General features: G+C 47.5%; 1 protein-coding gene across 17 annotated transcripts in view; it reads left to right on the top strand.

The window, feature by feature from the left end:
* The window catches only part of MBNL3 (muscleblind like splicing regulator 3), a 96,861-nt gene that overhangs the window by 40,116 nt on the left and 38,691 nt on the right, over positions 1 to 18,054 (top strand). The window contains exon 1 of one of the 17 annotated variants that reach the window (XM_074834695.1): positions 5,367 to 5,384. The exons of the other annotated variants lie outside the window; for them this stretch is intronic. The gene's annotated coding sequence lies outside the window, so the exon portion shown is untranslated. Of the gene's footprint in view, positions 1 to 5,366; positions 5,385 to 18,054 lie in introns of those variants that run through there. 17 annotated transcript variants of the gene reach the window in all.

Genomic DNA, 18,054 nt, shown 5'->3' with positions numbered 1-18,054 from the left:
GATGTTACCTGGTGACTCTGCTGCAGGGACAGAGATAGACAGCAAGGGGCAGGAAGGTCTTATTCATTGCCAGCCATTTGCAAATATGTAAGGCAGTGTTCTTGGCAGGAATTACTTGTCTGTGCTTTAAAGCAAGCGGTGATTTTTGAGGTGTACTGTGGAAGGGGAAGAGGCTGGCTGTGTCCTTAGCTCTACTGGGTCTTTCTGCAGCTGAGCAGCCTCAGCAGGGAACACTTTTATCTTGGCCTTTGTATTTCCAAGGATGTGTGCTTTGTAGAACCTGGTGTTGTCTAGCAGTAATGTGGCAAGAAAGGTGGGATGTCCGTAAGTTTCCTGGTGCATAGTCCAGTTTTGGTGCTACCCTGGAGGGATGCTCCCTTCTTAGCTCATTGCTGGAAGAGTGGAGGAAGCCTGGAAGCACTTATGTAGCTCTGGAAACTGTGAGAAGTGAGACCCATCCCAGCATAGAGAGGTTCTTGGGGGCTCCTGGTAATAGGAGCTGGAGGGGCCACACCGTTAACTGCCAGTCTGTAAGTACAGAGGTTGCTGCCATCAGGACAGAGGTGGATGTTAAGAGCCTGTGAGGAAGCAGGGAGTTGTCTGAAAGGAAGTGCCCTCCAAAGCTATCAGTGTGACACTTGTAGTAGTAGCAGTAGTTAAATACTTGGGAGTTCACATTTTCTTGATTGATTAATCTTGGACAACTTCCTCCTGAAGGTGTTGCTCCCTCATATGACAGATTGCCTACTTAACAGACCTCAGACTCTTACTCATGTGGAGGGTGGATATTGAATGACTTTGGGTATTTGCTTTGGGTGCTTGGCAAATCTAAGCATCTGTATTGCTTTCCCCATCTAAAGCTGTAGGACTGTTGTACAGGCTTGGTCAACGTGAACACATTCATCAACTAATATCAATAACAGTGAAAGACACCTAACGCTTTTCTCCCTGTCCAATATGTTTTCCTGTGGAGAGGAGTATGTTTCTTCCCACCATCCTCTTCCACCTCTGGTGGATGCATCTCTTGCGTTGTCCCACACCTGACACCTTTGATGGCACAAGGCAATGAGACTCTTCCTGTGCCCGTTGCAGGGCATTGCCAAACCCAGGCCTGGGAGTGAGAGTCTCCAAGGCAGTCTTCTCGCCCTTGGGGTGACTTTGGCCTGATGAGTATCAAAACATCAGTGGGGAGAGACCCTGGTGGGTCTTTGGTACCCATCTTGCGCTGCAGGGTGAAGTCATTGAGACTCTTCTTCTCTCCCGTGGATATCTGTAAGCAGAGTGTCTTGGCAGCCCTCCTGGAGTCCCTGAGGGGTGGGCAGCCCCTGCTGGGGCGTGGCCGGGGTTTGACTCATCAGGGGGGTGCTGAATGGATCTCCCATCTGTGGCAGTGCACGGTCACAGGGTAACACCAGGTCTGGCCTTGTGTTTGTAGAAATGTCCTCTAAAGGTCTTTTGTTTCTGAACATGGAGAGGACTGTCTGTGCCCCAGACCTCCTGACCCCGTGTATCTCCTGAGGGCTTGCCCACGTAGGAGCAGATGCCTTTGCTGTTACCTGATGTTTGCGGGTGCCAGTCTCATGCGTGATGTCCCTGGGTCAGGTTCAAGAGGCTGGCAGAGGTGCGGGTGCAGGCTGGCACATTGGGAGGCACTCCCAGTGCAAGGGGCAAGCACAGGACCACTGTCCTTCTTTTCTTTCTTCCTGCAGCTAATGAATTTATTACAGCCTTTCCTTGGACCTCAGACTTGTGTGCATTTTCCCTTGAACGTGTTGGAAAGCAGAGCTGTGGCCACAAATTTGTCCTGAGACCGCACTTTGGAGACCAGCCTCTTTGGGGAGACAGGCCAAGCAAATTCAGCAGTGGGGTTTTCGTGCCAGCCTCGCCTCCTCTCTCCTCACCGGCCAGCCCTGGCAATGCAGGGCCTCTGCTCCTGTCTACAGCTCATGTTGCCCCGGTCTTCTCTGTGGCATGAGCAAACCACCATCCCCAAAGGCTAAAGCCAACAGCATTTACATTATTAATATCAGCCAAGAGTAACCTTGGTTTTCTGGTTGGGAAGATGATGGTAAATTGCTGACTGCTGCTCACACTTGCCTAAAAAAGCAGGAGAGAAATTCTTTTGGGATGTGACTCTAAACCCTTCTGAACTGCTGCCTGTGCTTAAGCAGATACATTTTGAACCTTTTATGGGCATATTGCAATGTTGCACGGGCCGTGGCATGCCACCTCCTGCTCCCGAGGCTTACTTTCCTTTTTTAAGGGCAAAGCCCTCCAGACTGAGGTTCCAGTTCTGCGAAATACTTGAGCCTGCTTTTAAGCACTGTAGAATTCCTGTGGGCAGCAAAGATCTCCTTGTGCTGAAGTGAGCTGTTGCATCAGGTTTTCAGAGAGGGAAATGGTCTCGCCATTCTCCAGAGGGGGAGAACTGCCTGTGGTCATTCCCTCTGCCACCTTTGGCTTTCCAGTTTGGGAGAGTTTCTTTGCATTGCTCTGCACACACACCTGGAGCTTGCAGTCCTGCCAAGTCTGCTTGGATCTGCAAGCACAAGCTCTGTGCCTGTGACCCAGTGCAAATGCAGTGCCTGCTCTGCAAGCCCCAGGGGTTTCCTCCGCGCTGGGAGGAGGGAGGTGGGGTGCTGAAGCCCAGCTAGGAAGCTGCGGCAGCACTTGGGTTTACCCTTGCATGGCTGTGAGTCAGAAGTTGGCCAAGGGAGCACAGAGGGGGGTGTGTTTGTACAGTAAGCTTTGGCATCTCAATGGATGCCATGTTGCAAGCCATGGCACTGCCAGATCCACCTGGGGAGGGAAGTTCAAGCTTTACATCTTCCAGACCTGCTTTATAGCAGTAGCTAACACTGGGATTTAATTAGACACCCCAAACCTACAAGTCCCTATCCCTGGAGAGAGACTGGAGCAAAGAGAATCCTTGGAAGCATGGAACCATGCTTGGCCTTGGTGTCCTGTCTTGCTGCTGTGTCAGTGAAGCTTCCTAGCTACTGCTCTTGCGCGTGGGTGCATTAGCCCAGTGAAGCTAGCTGGGGGAAAGGCAGTGGAAGATGCCTTCAAGGAGAATTACTCTGTACAAGCATGTGGAGTTGGTGGATTTCTTCAGTGGCGTAGCATCAGTTTGATGTAATCCCTTTGCTGACAACAGCCTTCTGCCTCTTGGTTCACCCATCTGAAGGAGGATGCAGTAACATGCATTTGTGTAATTGAGCTGTTTGGAAGCTTTAAAACGGATATAAACAAGATGTACCAGGCTTTCTGGAGAGCCCATCGTCTGACATCTCCCACAGAGCATTTAAATAAGTGGTTAGATTTCCAAGTGAGGAGCTGAGCTCTTTGAAAATCTGCCCCTATAAGTATTGTTATGCTGGTATTAAAATAAATGCTTTGAGGCACTTGTGTGAATGTTGCTCCATATGGGCACAGTTTTACTTATGGCTTATTAATGTTGTTTTATTGCTGTTCATAAAACAGCAGAGAACCAGGCACTGACCCCCTTCCTTGCCCTATGTAGCCTCTGATGCCATGTCTGATGATGCCCTTTTGATTAGAGGAAAGGCCAAGGATTTGGAAAACCAGCTTTCAAAGCCTTGTGATGATGCAGGCTGTTTTAAAGCATTGTAATGTCAGTCTTTGTGCCTAAATGCGCTTTTTGACCTCACAGGAGCAGTACAAAGAAAATTACTTTGAAGGCTGAGTGGAGCTGAGCTACTGTAGTAACAAGACTCTGGGTGTTTTAGACAGATGTCCTAACTGAGTAACCATTTCAAACCTTGGCTCCTTCTAAATGAATAACTATCAAACATGGTTAGTTCCTCTGCAGGCTTACCTGTCTGTTATGAAAGCCCCCTCTCCTGTAATGGCAGTGAAAATATTCAGCTTAACCATAGCTAGTGTGTTAGGTTAGTACAATCTTTCTGCTGTCCATGCAAGAGAAAGTACATGGCACAAAAGTAATGCTGATCTCTGCTCTCAGGAGCCTTGGCACTTTACTTCCAGCTGTCTGAACATCTGGTTAGTGTTTGGCCTTGGTTTTGGGTTTCAGTGACCATCGTTATTCAGTGTCCCCACCATCAGAGGAGTTGGAGGCTGTGATGCTGGAGTGATAGATTTTTAACCTCTAACTCTGGGGTTTTTACTTCCTCCATTGGAAGCCAGCACCTGGGCATGTCTCTGTGCTGTTCTCTGCATGCTTGAGGTCTGAGCTGGAAAGCTGGGAGCTGGAGGTGCTGTTCTGCAACATTTAGCTTAGAGCTGTGGGGAAGGTGCATATTCCTGAGAGGGGACAGTTGGCTTGCTGGGATGTGAGTGTACTCAAACCAAGCAATTCCCCAAGTTTGTAGTGAAATGTTACAGCAGATGGCCTGCTTACAATGAGGGATATTATTAGAACCATGATCAGTGCTAATAAGGTCATCGGCAGTGGGGGAGGAGGTCGGTGTCTGACCTTGTTTGAAAGGTGGCAGCCTGCGCTCTGGGAAAGAAGTTTTTCTTTTACAGCAGTGGAATGTGGATGTTTATAACAAGCTACTTTGTATTAATTTGGCTGCACAGTTGAGAGAAAGACCCACAGCCCAGTCCAGCAGGCCTGCTGCAGGGATACTGGGGATGCTGCTGCCCCCCATCTCTTGCTGAGGTAGGTAGGTGCACAGACCACCATGAAAAAGTGGAGACAAGTTCTGCTTTAATTAACTGTCCCAAGAATAGGAACCAGGAGCAGTTTAGCTAGTCCTGCAGGACAGGAATGGTATCACAAAGCATTGCCCAGTCAGGTGATTGGTCAGTGGTGTGCACTTAGTTTTATTTGGCCTCTCCTACACGAATATCAAAAAAAGCCCCAAAACAACCACTACAGACTGAAGTGTTGGGATCAGCTGAGTTGCATTAGTGATGCCCACATCTCTGCCCAGGAGTACCCACACCAGGTTCTGATGAGGATTTAAGCCGTAAGCCCAAACTGTGCTGCTTTAACTCTGTTTGTCTCTTTCTGCTTTGAGTGCGCAGCTCTGGGGTGCTGTGAGTAGTTCTGTGTGCTTACTGAGAGAAAACAGCTCTCAATCAGAGGGCGGTTGGGAAAGCATGGAGTATCTAGCTAGGGTGGAGGAGATGGCCAGGGGCAGCACAGACATGGTGGAGCTGCAGCCAGCCAGCCTGAGAGTGCAGCTGTCATTAGACGGTGGTTCCCTAAATCCTTATTATCCGCAGGGGCATGGCTGGTGCTGGGAACAGTCACACGGAGATTAGGTCCTTAAAGAGCCCCGCCACAACCCAGCAAAGTTTGAAAACAAAACCCCAGCGTGTAATCCCAACCACGTTGGCCGATCCCGCTGACCGGCATTTCTTCCTCTTGCTGTCAGCTCCTGAAGGATCAGAGCGTGAGTAAAGCTTGCTTTCTCGCCATTAAGTGATGCTTGAACCCACTTGGTGGGTTCGTGCAGCATTGTGCTGCGTGCACACTGCTTGGGCTCTGCTCCCAGGGTCCCTTCCATGTGGTGCTGCAGATACCAAGCACTGGATAAGTGCGGCAGGAGGAAGTGAGAGCCTCGCAGGGTTGGGCGTTTCAGCCCATGCAGTAGCGCTTGAATAACCAGGGCAGCGGGGAGTTAAAAGCTGGACACGTAGGTGAGCCTTCAAGGAGAACTTGGAAGGTCATCCAGATACGGCAGAGGTGATGGTGTTTGAGGTAAGCTGTAGGAAGGAAAGTGCTTTCCTCCCCGTGAAGGAATCTTGTTTCATAAAACAGCAGATTTCCAAGACAGAGAGGAAATTTGGAGGTAATGTCGCTCCTTCCCAAATGCTGTAGGGGAAGGTATTAAAGATGCACCTGGTGCTTTCTGCAGGAGCCCTCCCAAATCTTGCTCCTATGGTGCAAGACTTACAGCCTTATGCCCTGTTTCTCCTTTCTGCTCTGTTTCCTCCTCCCCTCTGGGCTCATTTGTCCCCAAGCCCTCCTGCAGCTCCCCTGTCCTTTCTGTCTCTGTCATTAGGTGTGGTGTCTGTGGGGACTGAACAAGGCAACCCAGGAAGTCTCTTGCCCTCTGCCTCTCCTGTTGCTTCAGCAGTCATTTTTATTTCTCGGTGCATCTGGTGCACTTGCAGATGAAGAAGTAATCATCACAGTTACCTCCCTGCAGACTTTGGCTCCCCGCTGTGTCAATCGTGTTGCCTGTAAAGCTTCAGTGGCGTGCTGCGGGGTGGGAGCTGGAGCAAGGCAAGCAGGCTGAGTGACTCAAGGTGCTCAGAGCGGGAGAGCCATCAGGGTTGATAAAAGCAGGACAGGGATGTCTGAAACATTCACTGAGCTACGGAGATGTAGTGCGAGGGAAGAAGGGGGGGATGACTCTGGGGAGGAGCAGAGCAGCTCCCAATGGCACTCTCCTGTGGGACGGGGGAGCACAGGGATGCAGCAAGGACCCCTGCCACCCATTGCTGTCGGCTTTATCAGCGTCTGCTGGCTGGCACAACGCAGCGGGGCGCGGATTACCCTGCAGCACCAGCACAGCCTTCCTGCCAGCTCCCTGTCATGCTTCTGTCACTGGAGCCCACTCAAACTGCTCCTGCACCATGGTTGGGAGAGTTGAGGCCGGGGGAGGAAGTCCCTTGGGGGCTGGGAGGCGAATGGACAGGATCGCTTTTAGCTAGTGATGCAGAGATGGAAAGGGCAGGCTGCCTGCTGCCGGGAGGCAGCAGCTCAAAGGCATCAAGGGCATTGCAACTGCAGCAGTCCAGCACGTAGGGGCTGGCATGCAGTTTTGGTGTTGCTGAGGCTTCCCCTAGCCACCTGAGGTTTTTCCACCAAGTCTGGTGTATTTAGACTGAAAACTCTTCAGGCTGGGACCATCTCATTTTATGTTTGGGTAGTAACTGGAGGAGGACCCTGAGCTGTAGCATCGATGAGTTGTTATTTGTATTCCCACAGCCAAAAATCCCCTGCTGTGGCCCTGTGCGATAAAGCACAGATTGAATTAAGAGGATTTTCGTTGTTGTTTTGTGTTTCTCTGCGTGGGTTTTTTGAAGACTCCACTGTAATGTAAAATCTTTAGAAGTCTTTACTTGGAACAGAACTCACATTAGCTAGGACAGAAACACCACTGAAAATTTTTTTGTTGTTTTGATCGTGCTAATTCTCAGAGAATGATTTCAAGCATCCTTTTAGAGCTTAGCCCAGCCAGAGGAAAAGTGTTAGCGCTTTCCTTAATATTCCTTCTTTCTTTGTATCAGAAGTCCTTGCACAGAAGTTTTCACAGGGTTTTCTGCTGGGGCCCTATCAGAAGTCCATCTATTTCAGTTTAAGTGAGTGAGAGCATTTTTTCCAGCCAGGTGTTCAGGTGTTCACCGGTCATGCTGCATTCCAGACTTGCTAATGACACTGGAGCTTCTTTGCAGCTACTCCTCTCACGTGGCTGGAGAGGCTGCAGATGTCCTCAAGAAAGGTCACTTTCTTGCAGAAAAAAATATCTCCTAGCCCCATCCAGTATGGGCCTATCTCACCTAAAAGCAAATGAATGTGTGTATTGCAGCTGACTCATCCTGGCTGTACCCATCAGGGTAGTGAAAGGTCCTTTTCTTGTTGCCCTTTTAGGAAGGAAATGTGCTGCATCTGAAGGTATCTCTTGTCAGTGGCAGAAGCAGAATACATGAGGTCAGGTGTCTGCCTGCCTGCCTTAAGGAAGTCATGTTGTCAAGATTGCTTTCTAATAGAAAACAGCCTTTAAAAGCTAATCCTTGCATTCCTCCTCATCTACAAAAGGTTGAGCATCAGGCGGTCTGTACTGCAGTGGTGACCAGGACAAGGATAATCAGCTCAGAGTACAAGTCGAGGGCAGGAGTTTGGAAAGCAGATCAGTAATAGGGAAAGGGCAGAAGAATCTCGTAGTAATTTGGTCAGTTTGCTTCTTGTGTCTGAAGCTTGAATAAGCCAGTGTGTCCACATGGATATGTTTTAGTGGCTTCTACCTCCCCCAGCTTTTCTCTGGTGCTCTCAAACTTAAATAAGGGAATCTGGCAGTTATTAAAAACACAAAATCCTAAAACCCAAGCAAATGAAACCCAAGCCCTTATCAGTTCCATTCCTGTTGGTCTGCTGGGCAGACGGATGGACAAACACACATACATGCACACTCATGACATATTCCTTTCTTAGATGTTCTGACAATTATACCAGTGCCACTCAGAGGAGAAATTAGGTCAGGATTTCTGGCAGGGCAAAAGTTGCATCCCGCAGGGGAAAGTGGATACATCGACCTCATAAGGCCTTACAACCTTTTCAGTGTCCTCTCCTACAGCTCTTGTTACAGGAGAGAGAACAGATCTAATCAGCAGCTACATGGAATTAACCTTTCAGTGTCTGAAATCATGGTTTCTACAAAATGTGTTATCAGTTGATCCCCATTCCTGGCATTGCATGGAGAAAACAGACTGATCTTAGTAGATTTTGGGGTCTTTGGGCTGTACATCAGTGTGGTGACTCTGAATAGATCAGTGTGGAGCACAAGGTGAGCAGAAAGCCTCCTTGAGCAGCCTCCTTGCAGCCTCCATGTTGATTTACTGTGTCCTGGGAAGGGTTTATTACTTGACTGTGCTCAGTTAGGGACAAGAGGAGGGATCTGCTTTGGCTGAGCGAGGTAGGGAGTGTGAATCTGCACAGACTGTCACGAGACTGGATAACAGATTGGACGAACCAGGGGTCTGTGAGGAGTGAGCGTTGTAGCTAGGACAGGCAGAAGTTTTGCTCTGGGTGAGGCTGTTTTAATAAATCCGTCATAAATTAACAGGTTTTCAGATGCTGGCACAGAATTTGGCATCCCGTCCCTTAAGGCTGGCTGCCTGCGTGGTACTTGTGACTAGTGTGTGTGAACTGTGGTTAAATATGTCTCACTGTTTGCAGTTTTAGCCCAGAACTGTGTTATTGCCAAATTCTCCTTTGCCCATAGAGATGGCAGTGCATTATCTTTAGCATTGCGAGCCCATCGTGTTTACCTCCATGGAAAAAGGCCTGTCCTGTTGCTGCCACAGTTTGCTGTGCTGCTCCGTGGGTTCAACTCCTAACAAACATTTACACTGCTAACCTCCCTTTCACTTGAGATGGTAGCAAAGATTGGTCACATATCTGCTTTCTAGTGCCAGGCACTGCTTGAAGAGCACTTCTGAAAGTGTTTTCTTAAAAGAAAAATCCCCTCTGTGACTTAAATGTGCATATGTTACTGGCTGTAATAAACAACACGTTAAAATAGATCAGTCTGCAAAGGCTAACTGAGGTGGAATATTTGCCTAGGGCAAGGCGGGCTTTCTTTTTTTTTTTTTTGTTTGGTTTTTTCTTTGTTTTTCTTCCTTTCTTTCTCTTTAAGCCTTGCTGCCTCCTAGATGGAAGGCTGTGGTTCAGTGTTGCTTGGCCTGGATGCCCTCTTTGGAAGCCAAGGCCCATGTGAGATGTGTGGTCCTTGCCTGCTGTGCTTAGCAGGCTGCAAGAGCTCTCTTGAAGGTGCTTTTTGTATCTGCACCTTTAATCCTCTGTCCAGCGGCAGGTTCATTATACCATGGGTGTGAAATCTGAGGCCTGGCATGGACCAGAAAGATTTGGGGTCCTTGTTCGGAGATAAGTGAGAGCATGTGGAATTGGTGGCACAGAGTCAGCCTTTCTCCTGGTAGTCCTGGTAGCTTCTCTGCAAAGCCAGAGCGAAGGGGAGGTGGGGTGCTGTGCACAAACCTGCCTGGCACGTGTGACTGAAACAGGAGCACGGGTCTTTGGTGAATGAATTGAACTGTAGGCAGAGAGGCACCGCTATGGGAGAAAATGGCTGGAGGGGTGGGCTGTGGTGTGCGGCAGGGAAGAGATGAATGGGAAGCAGTGAAGGAAGACAAGCAGTGGGACAGAGAGGAGTAGAAGTAGGAGAGGAGCTGGCCATCAGGGTGAGGGGCAGGGGGGGGCTGGCTTTGCTCTCTGCTGTTGAGCAGTTCTCAGCCGAGAGCAAAAAGGTGTCCTGTGCCTCAGAGCACCAGACCCACGCGCTCTGATAGATGTCTGGGAGCAAATCTTGTGGTGACAACTGAGGGCATCACCCTCCTGTATTGCTGCATCTGCCTGGGCCCCTGTAGTCACCTCCTTTGGTGGCTTAAGCTAATGCACAGAGGGACCGTCGTGTCCTGTTCTGACATATCTTAATGTTTCCAGCCAAAGGGTGGAAAGCCAGGGTGGCAGTGCCATGGTGTGCCCCAGCAGGAGTCATCAGCATGCTTAGCAGAGCCCAGCCAGCATCCTTCCCTGCTCAGGGCCCTGCTGCGTTACCCCCTGGCAGCCCCTGAGTAGCTGAGGCTGAAGCACATCCTGCAGAGTTATTTTTTCCAGACTGAAGATTCTCCCTGGGAATTGTCAGCCCAGATGGAATTAATATTTTTTTAAAGTTTTTTCATTATTTTTTGAAAACCAGGAATCTGTTTGTGCCCATTAAGCTGTTGCTTTTTGAGCAAAGCAACAACACAAACAAAAACTGGGCTAATCCTCAGTTGGTAAATTGTATATTGTGCCAAGTTCTAAAAAAAAAAAAAAAAAAACCCCCAAAAAAAAACCAACAACAAAAAAAAACCAACCCAAACCTAGCCACCCACAAATCTTTTTATTTGCAGCTTCATTTTGCTTTCCAAAACACAGCGAGAATGAGGTTTTCTGAGCATGGCTTTATTCTCCACAGGACAGGAGGGAGGGTTTGGGTCAGACACTTAGTTATCAATCTCTGCGCTTCCCTGTTTGCCTTCTCCCTTGTGTAAACTCAAGGAGCGAGGCTGCCGGAGGTGGTCACGCGTCCGATATTTGTATTCATGAACACAGTGCTTTAACATTTATTCTCCTGGGCTTTAATGTACTTTGCTTGGTTCTGTCTACGTGTGGTTTGCCTGCTGCAATTGTAATATTCAACAGACGCTGTAGGTAGAGGAAGGTCAGAAGCATCAACTTTCCATATGACCTTGACAGATTCAATCAGCCTGTGAAAGTTGTAGAATTGAATTATGGGATTTACAATGAAAAAGTGGTTTAAGGGACAAGAGAAGCTATACTTAGTATTTTCAAAAGCTGGCCTCATGTAATAGCAGTCAGGAGGGACAGAACTGAGGGAGAAGAAAGGTGGAAGACATATTAGAAGTTTTGTTTTGTTTGTTTTTCTGTGGGGTTTTGTGGTGTCTTTTTAATACAATACTTGTGCAATATTGTTCCAGAGACTGGCATGGGTTTTTTTGTAATTTATTACAGAAGAAAAATCAATGACATGTCAGTGTTTCTATCTTCCAGGTAGAATTGATTTCTTTACTTACAAATAGTCCCGCATTGGAACATTCACCCACAGGAATATTAACATTACAGGATGTCCCCTGCTTCGCGTCCTACTCTAAATACATGCAGTGATCCCAGGGCTAAACATGCTCCTAAATGTGCTCTCTTTACTGGGCGCTAAATGCCTTTCTTCGTAATTGTTATCGATCGGTTGCTTGAGCAGGTCTGTGGCCAGGGATGTCTGTAAAAGCTTATTTCGCTTGGAGAGAGCCTGTATTTGATACTGTAATAAAGAAACCCATTTTATTGTGCTTTTAACATTCCTGAACCTGGGCGAGTAGTGGAATAATACTTGTAAGACATTAAAAATCATCAGTTCAGAACTCTAAATTGATGTTACTTCTATTCTGTTTTAACCTCATTTCAAATATGTGGTGGTAACAGACTGATATGGTTCACAAAACGTAGCCTAATCAAAATGTATCAGCAGATACAAAAGAAAAGAGCTCGATGAAGTCTTTATTCCTCTCTTTTGTGGAATGAGATTGCTGTTCATTGCAAGTAGTAATCTCTCAGATAAACATGTTTTTCTGCTCTGTGGCTCTACAGCTCATAAAAAATATACTTTGACAGTGCTGTACTCTTTTGATATATATTTCCTGGACTTGGTAAACACCGTCCATTGCTTGGAGCAAGCAAAAATGTTCCACAAACCAAAAACGTTAAAATCAATACACGTTTTTCATTGAGCATAACAGAGCATACCATTGGCCTGAATGAAGAGAGCTTGGCAAGAGAACAGAGCTGGAAAGAGTTGTCAAGATGTAAAAATATAATGAAGGAGCTACAGGGCTTTTCCCCAACAAAATAACTACTCTGAGTTTGTAAAAACCTTCAAGTATAACAAACAGCTTGGAATGAAAATCCTGCGTGAAAGCAGGAGGACAGCCACGACCTCTTTGTGCTGTCCTGGGGAAATTCAGCAGAACATTGCTGTATTCAGCAATGTGCAAAAGTAAAACTTCACTCACAGCAGCTCTCAGCTTCCCTAATTGCCAGGTGAATGCGAATTTGGGAGTTTAGGCTGGTGCCTGTGGCTGCTTAGTCTACTGGAATACAGTAGTTGCATGTCCCCCCTGTTTCTAATTAAAAAAAAAAAAAAAGCCAGAGTGATGGTACTTGTTTAAATATTTGAGCTCCATACTAATGAGCCATCTTTTCTGTGTGGAGCTGGATTTGCCTGCTGAGTTCAGTGGTTTGAAGTTATTGGCAATAGCTGAGTAACTGTCACTGGTTAAGGTGATACCAAAAAGGGAGATGAGGATTTAGAAACACTGCTGTCTCTGCTTTGTTTTTCTCTCCTGCTCTGGTTTGAGCTGAGTAACAAAAACAAGCTTGACAAACGTTTTGAGGCTGCAGACTTTGTAAGAGTCCTAGATAAGCATGTTTGAATCCTAGCAGAGTGCATCTGATATTAAGAAACCCCCTGTCCGAGTGCTCTGCAGTTTTATGCACGCTATTTGAAAGGACTGGCATCTGCAGGAGGATTTGTCCACGCTGTGCATCTGTTTGTTCCCAGCGTTTGCATCTGATGACTGTCTCTTACCCTGGTACGAGTGAAGCAATGTTATGTGCTCAGTATACTTCTTTTCTTTTCTTTTTTAGTATACTGGTGAAAAGGTTTGGCTGCTAAACTGTTTGTGCCACACGATGGGAAGCATGTCCCCTACTTGAGCAAAGTGCTGCTGTTTCTCATGTGCCTATTTATGGCAACCTGTCCAGTTGTACAATAGGTAGATGACCAAAGCCCTGTCCGCTTGGCCGCATACTGCAGCAGGTGTGCTTCTGGTGGCAAGGGGCAGCTTGCTTTCCAGTCCTGTGGTGGTGGAGAGGGCTTTAGCACAGTGTATTCCCCTGTGCCAGTGGCACGCAGGGGCACAGCCTCTTTAGCCCTGGTTTATGTCTGTGATAGAGGTTGGCTTTCACAGACAAAAGGCCGGAATGACAAAGAGATGGAGGTGTTCAGGTCTCCGGCAGTGTTTGTTCAGCAGTCTCCTCAGCTGGCTGTTGGCAGCTTTTGTCTGGACTCAAATACATTTGCAAAAATGATACTGACGTTTTTCTTCCTACTGTCCTTCCTTCCATCTCCCTGCAAAGCAAAAATATCCCAGCAGAGCAGTCACACAGGTGACACGGGGAGGCTGAAGAGCAGCACCAGTGTCCTAAAGCCAGGAATTTGTGTCTCTGCTTCCCATCCCTTCTGCATTTTTCTAACTCACAGGACATGAAGTGAGTTAGATCCTACCTGGAGTGAAGTTGCTGTATTTATCTGACCTGCTTTTTTAAAGTCCGTGCAAAAAGCCCGAATTCCTACAGTTACTTGTTTACCTACTGGTTGGCCTTCCAGGGCTCTGCCCCACAGCTGCAGGGAGAGGAGAACTAGGCAGACTGGGACTCTGCAAAATGTACCAGCCTCACTTCAGCAGCATGAACACAGCGCGTCTGCTTGGATTGCTCTGCGGGCTTTCTAGCTGCCTTGCACTTACTTGCATGTGCCACTGAGCTTTGCTTTGAGCTCAGTTCAAAAGGCCCTAAAACTCTTGTTGTAGCTGCCGAATGTCACCTGCTTTCATTTGAAATCATGCAAAACATCAAGGTTCACTCATTTCAGTCAAAATCAAATCTAGGCTTGCTCAGAAAGGGCTTGACCTGACATTCATTGAAGCCATGAAATTCAGTCGCTGTTTCAGCAGCAAGCTGAGGCTACCTTGAGAGTGCTGGGAGTGTTGGTAGCCCTGGGAGCTTGCGATAGATATTCATTTTTTCCCACTGAAGCTGTGTGGAAAGGCAGGTCTGACTCGTCGTACCCTGACAAAAGACATGTCCCTGTTCGCCTGAGCAGCCCCGAGTCAGAGCTGACACACTGCTGCTGCAGCTCAGAGCATCGTTCAGAATAGTATAAAATCTGAAGAGGTTTCTTGAGTAACTGCAGGGGAGCTGAGTTGGGCCAAAATAACACCTGGGGTGTTTTTAGCATTTTCTTCTCATCTGCCTGCGTAGGCTCAGGGAGGTGGCTCTTTGGACCCAGAGGTGGGAAGTTCAATGAAGTTTGGCAAAGCTCATCGTAGAGATGTTGCAAAACTGAAGTTTGTGCTTTTTATGGGATGTTTGAATCCTATTTCCAGCAAATTATGTATTCATGAACAGCACTCATTCCTAACTAGAACATGCATTTCGCAGGGTCTATATCATCCATACCTGGAAGCTACTAGATTAACCTTAACTCTAGCATTTTTATCCACATACATTGAAATTGGAACTCCTGTATGATAGGAAGTCTACATTGCTTCACTTCCCTTGGAGGCTGACTGCCATCTGGTAATGCTAACTAGAAGATATGTTTTGATTTTTCTTTTTAGCTATGATCTGTTCACAGCAGGATCAGCACCATAACAGCAGTCTTTGGGCTCTCTGTAAATGGGTGTTACACCTGCATTTGAAAAATGTCAGCAACTAGCTGTGCTGTTTGGTTGGGGTTTTTTTTATTGCTGTTACAAGTAACTTCAGACCACCAGCTTCTTTGTACACAACATTGTGTACAGATGCATGTTTGATGGCAAGTAGGAGTGCTGGCACAGGAGGGATGCAGAGCACTAACTCTCCGGCATCCCTACAGGTGTCCAGAGAGGAGCAGAAAAAGCAGTGGAACTGGAAAGGCTTTGAGATGGGTTACTTCAGAGAGATGGAGTGCTGGCATTAGATTTGGGAGTCTGACGTGGCACAAATCAGTTTCCAAACAAGACAGGGAACAAAGCATAGGAAAAACTTTCATGTGACAACCCACAGCAGCTTGGAAAATGGAGTTCAGTGGCAGTCTGGAAGGATGTGCTTGGTAAAACTGTTCAGTTTTGGTTTGTTTTGTTCTGATGACTTGAATGATGGAATAGAGAGAATATGCTTGTTAAATTGGTAGGGTGCTCTGAGCTGGGAGGAACTACAGACACTTTAGAGAACCAGATGTGGAGTCTTGAAAGGTTGGAAAAATAGTTTATAAAAAGGGGTATGAGTTCAATAAAAGCAGTACAAAATATTGCATTTAAGCAACTCAGCTGCATGATACAGGATGCAGCATAGCTGGGTAGGCAGTAGTTCTGGAAAAGGCTTTTTGAGAGTGAGTCAAAAATGTTATGTTGTTAGAAGGAAAGATGCCATTCAGGGGTGTATAAGCAGCAGTGTCATCTGCAGGACATGTGAAAAAAATCTTCGTATCTGCACAGCACTGATAAGGTGTTAGCCTTGAGCACAGTGCCCTGTGCGTGCACACATCAGCAGGGGTGCAAGCTGACCAGGGGACCCCTTCATGAAGGGCTTGGAGACCATGCTCATGAAGCTGAAAGAATGGTTTGTGTAGTTTGGAGCAGAGAGGTTTGAGGGAGGGGAATAGGTGTGACTGCAGCCTTTAAGTATGGGTCCTTCCTCAAAGAGGAAGGGAGTTATCCCTGTTCTGGCCCTCTGGGGTAAGACAAGTTTTAGGCTTTGGTTGCAGGAGGAGCAAAACTGCAGCTGAGAATCAGGAAGAGCTTTAGAGCTGTGGGGAGAGTGATGTGTTGGAGTCCCTCGTCTGGGAAATACACAAGTAATAGGTACAAAGAAAAGTGAAGTTGATCTGTGCAGGCCTAGGGGTGATGTGTCGCTTTTCTACATCCTTTTAGACCTGCTTTTTAGGATCCATGTGTTCTCATGGAAGGCTGTTAGCCCACCTACATTTGAGGATTGCTTTGTACGTAATTACACTTTAAAACCTCTCTGTAAAAGTGAGCTGCTCCAACACTGCGAGGAGAAAAGCATTGCTATTAAGCAGAAGTTATCTGATGTACTGTGCCAGGGTCAATGTTCAAGGGAGGTTGCAAGGTTGTACTTCTCACTGACTCGGTTGGCAGCGTAACTTTTAACATTTCATTAGCCTGTAGAAAGGAATTGCAGATAAGGTATGTACAGAGCTAGGCTTAGAACTGCAGCGAGTGACAGCTTGGCTGCATGAACACCTATCTGTGAGAGGTAACACTTGCTAATGATCTGGCTCCATCCTCCTTTGTTTTCCAGTTGAAAACATGTCATTTCCATGCTATTTGATGTTGTTTGCCGCGCAGGTGGTGTTTGCTTCAGCAGTGAGATGGACAGCCATCTCCCTTCCTCCCTACAGCACAGCTCTCTACCTGTGTGGAAAGAGGAGCGTGATGCAGCATTGGAGATGGCAGGATGAGCCACGCAATCCAGACAGCATGCCAGTTGCTCAGCCCTGGAACAAATTGCTTAGAGACAAATGGTAGCAAGCATGAAGCACTTGAGTTGGGGTGGTGGATGGACAGTGTTCCCAACACCCTGGTGGTTTGCTTTCCTGAAAGGGTAACTTCAAAGCTGCAAGACCCTGTAGGGTGGGTGAAGGACTTAGAGCTTGGGCATTACCAGCTACCAAGTCTGCCTCCCAGTATCTTTTTTCTCAGAGAGCAGATGACAGTAGGGGTAGACCTGGAGCAGCATGTGTTGCTCAGTACATGTTCTTAGCTGTGCTGCATGGACACAGGGATGAAGCCCAGAGCTGCCCACTTTCTGCCTCCCACTGTTGCATGACAATTCACGCTTTGTGGGCAGTTCTGCAGCCTGGTCTCTGCCTGCCCTCCAGATGCGGGGGCAGACACTGTGGTGGCTGAGGTTGTATTGCATATGTGAAAGCCATGGAAGGCTCTGGCAGGGGCGAGGACCCCCGGCCAGGAGAAGGGCTCTGTGTGCATGTGCTGAGTGGGATGGAAAGCAGAGAGCGTTTTGTGCCTCAGTGCTGGAGCGACAGGCACTGAGTAAGCAGGGCCAGCGCATCTCTGAATGTGCCTCCCCACTGATTTCCTCTTGGGGGGGTGGAAATCTGCTGCTTCATGCAGGGAAAAGTTATGTAGACAAGCTGTGTTTTGGTGCCTGGTTTTGTGCAAAACATGGAAATCCTTTCCTGTCTGGTCTCTTTTCATTCTTTTTGCTGTCAGTCATTGCACATGTCATCAGTGTCTGTGTAAAAGACAGCACAGTCAGGGCATAAGCCTACTTCAGCCTCCAGTGTGTGAAAAGCAACATTAGCTTAAAGATTTTCACATGAGAACTGCTGGTGATTGACGGGACATACAGTGCAGTCATTAAAACCAGAAACATGTGTCTGCTGTGGAACCCCTTGCTGGTGTCCAGGATTAAAGAGACCATAACAAACTGCATTACTGGTGCAAACGTGAGCGAGCCTTGGGTTTGTGCTGGAAGTCTTGTTTCTGCAACACAGTTCAGCTCACTTCAGCAGCCAGGAGAAGAGAATTTGGGCAGCATGCTTCGGGTAGGTTCATCCAGCCTGGTGCAGTACCCAGCGTGCTTTTATTTGCATCCCGCTGAGGTAGGATGCAGATGACAAGGTGCAGCCCAGCAGACTCCAAACAGCCAGGTGTGATGCAGATTTTTCTGCTGGATTTAAGTCTGCTGCCATCAGTGCTGCACTTGAAACAGCTGGCTTTGTTGCACTGCAAGCTGCTGTCATGTTAGCTAGTGTCAGATGCCAGCCATTTACAGTATGCACCATCACAGCATGACTTAAGTTGGCAACACAGAGTCAATCACATGCCAGCAGCCTACTGTAAGGGTGGGGGAGTGTGTGAGAAGAAAGGGGGAGAACATACTCTTATAAAATCTTTTAATGATTTATTTTTAATATCCATTTTTCAAGCCCTGGGAAGTGCAGTCCATATGCT

The sequence above is a fragment of the Strix aluco genome, chromosome 10 (genome assembly GCF_031877795.1).
Source record: "Strix aluco isolate bStrAlu1 chromosome 10, bStrAlu1.hap1, whole genome shotgun sequence".
In the NCBI taxonomy this organism is placed as follows: domain Eukaryota; kingdom Metazoa; phylum Chordata; class Aves; order Strigiformes; family Strigidae; genus Strix; species Strix aluco.
The sequence above is the reverse complement of the archived record's forward strand: the minus strand, read 5'-3'. Positions and strand labels throughout refer to the sequence as shown.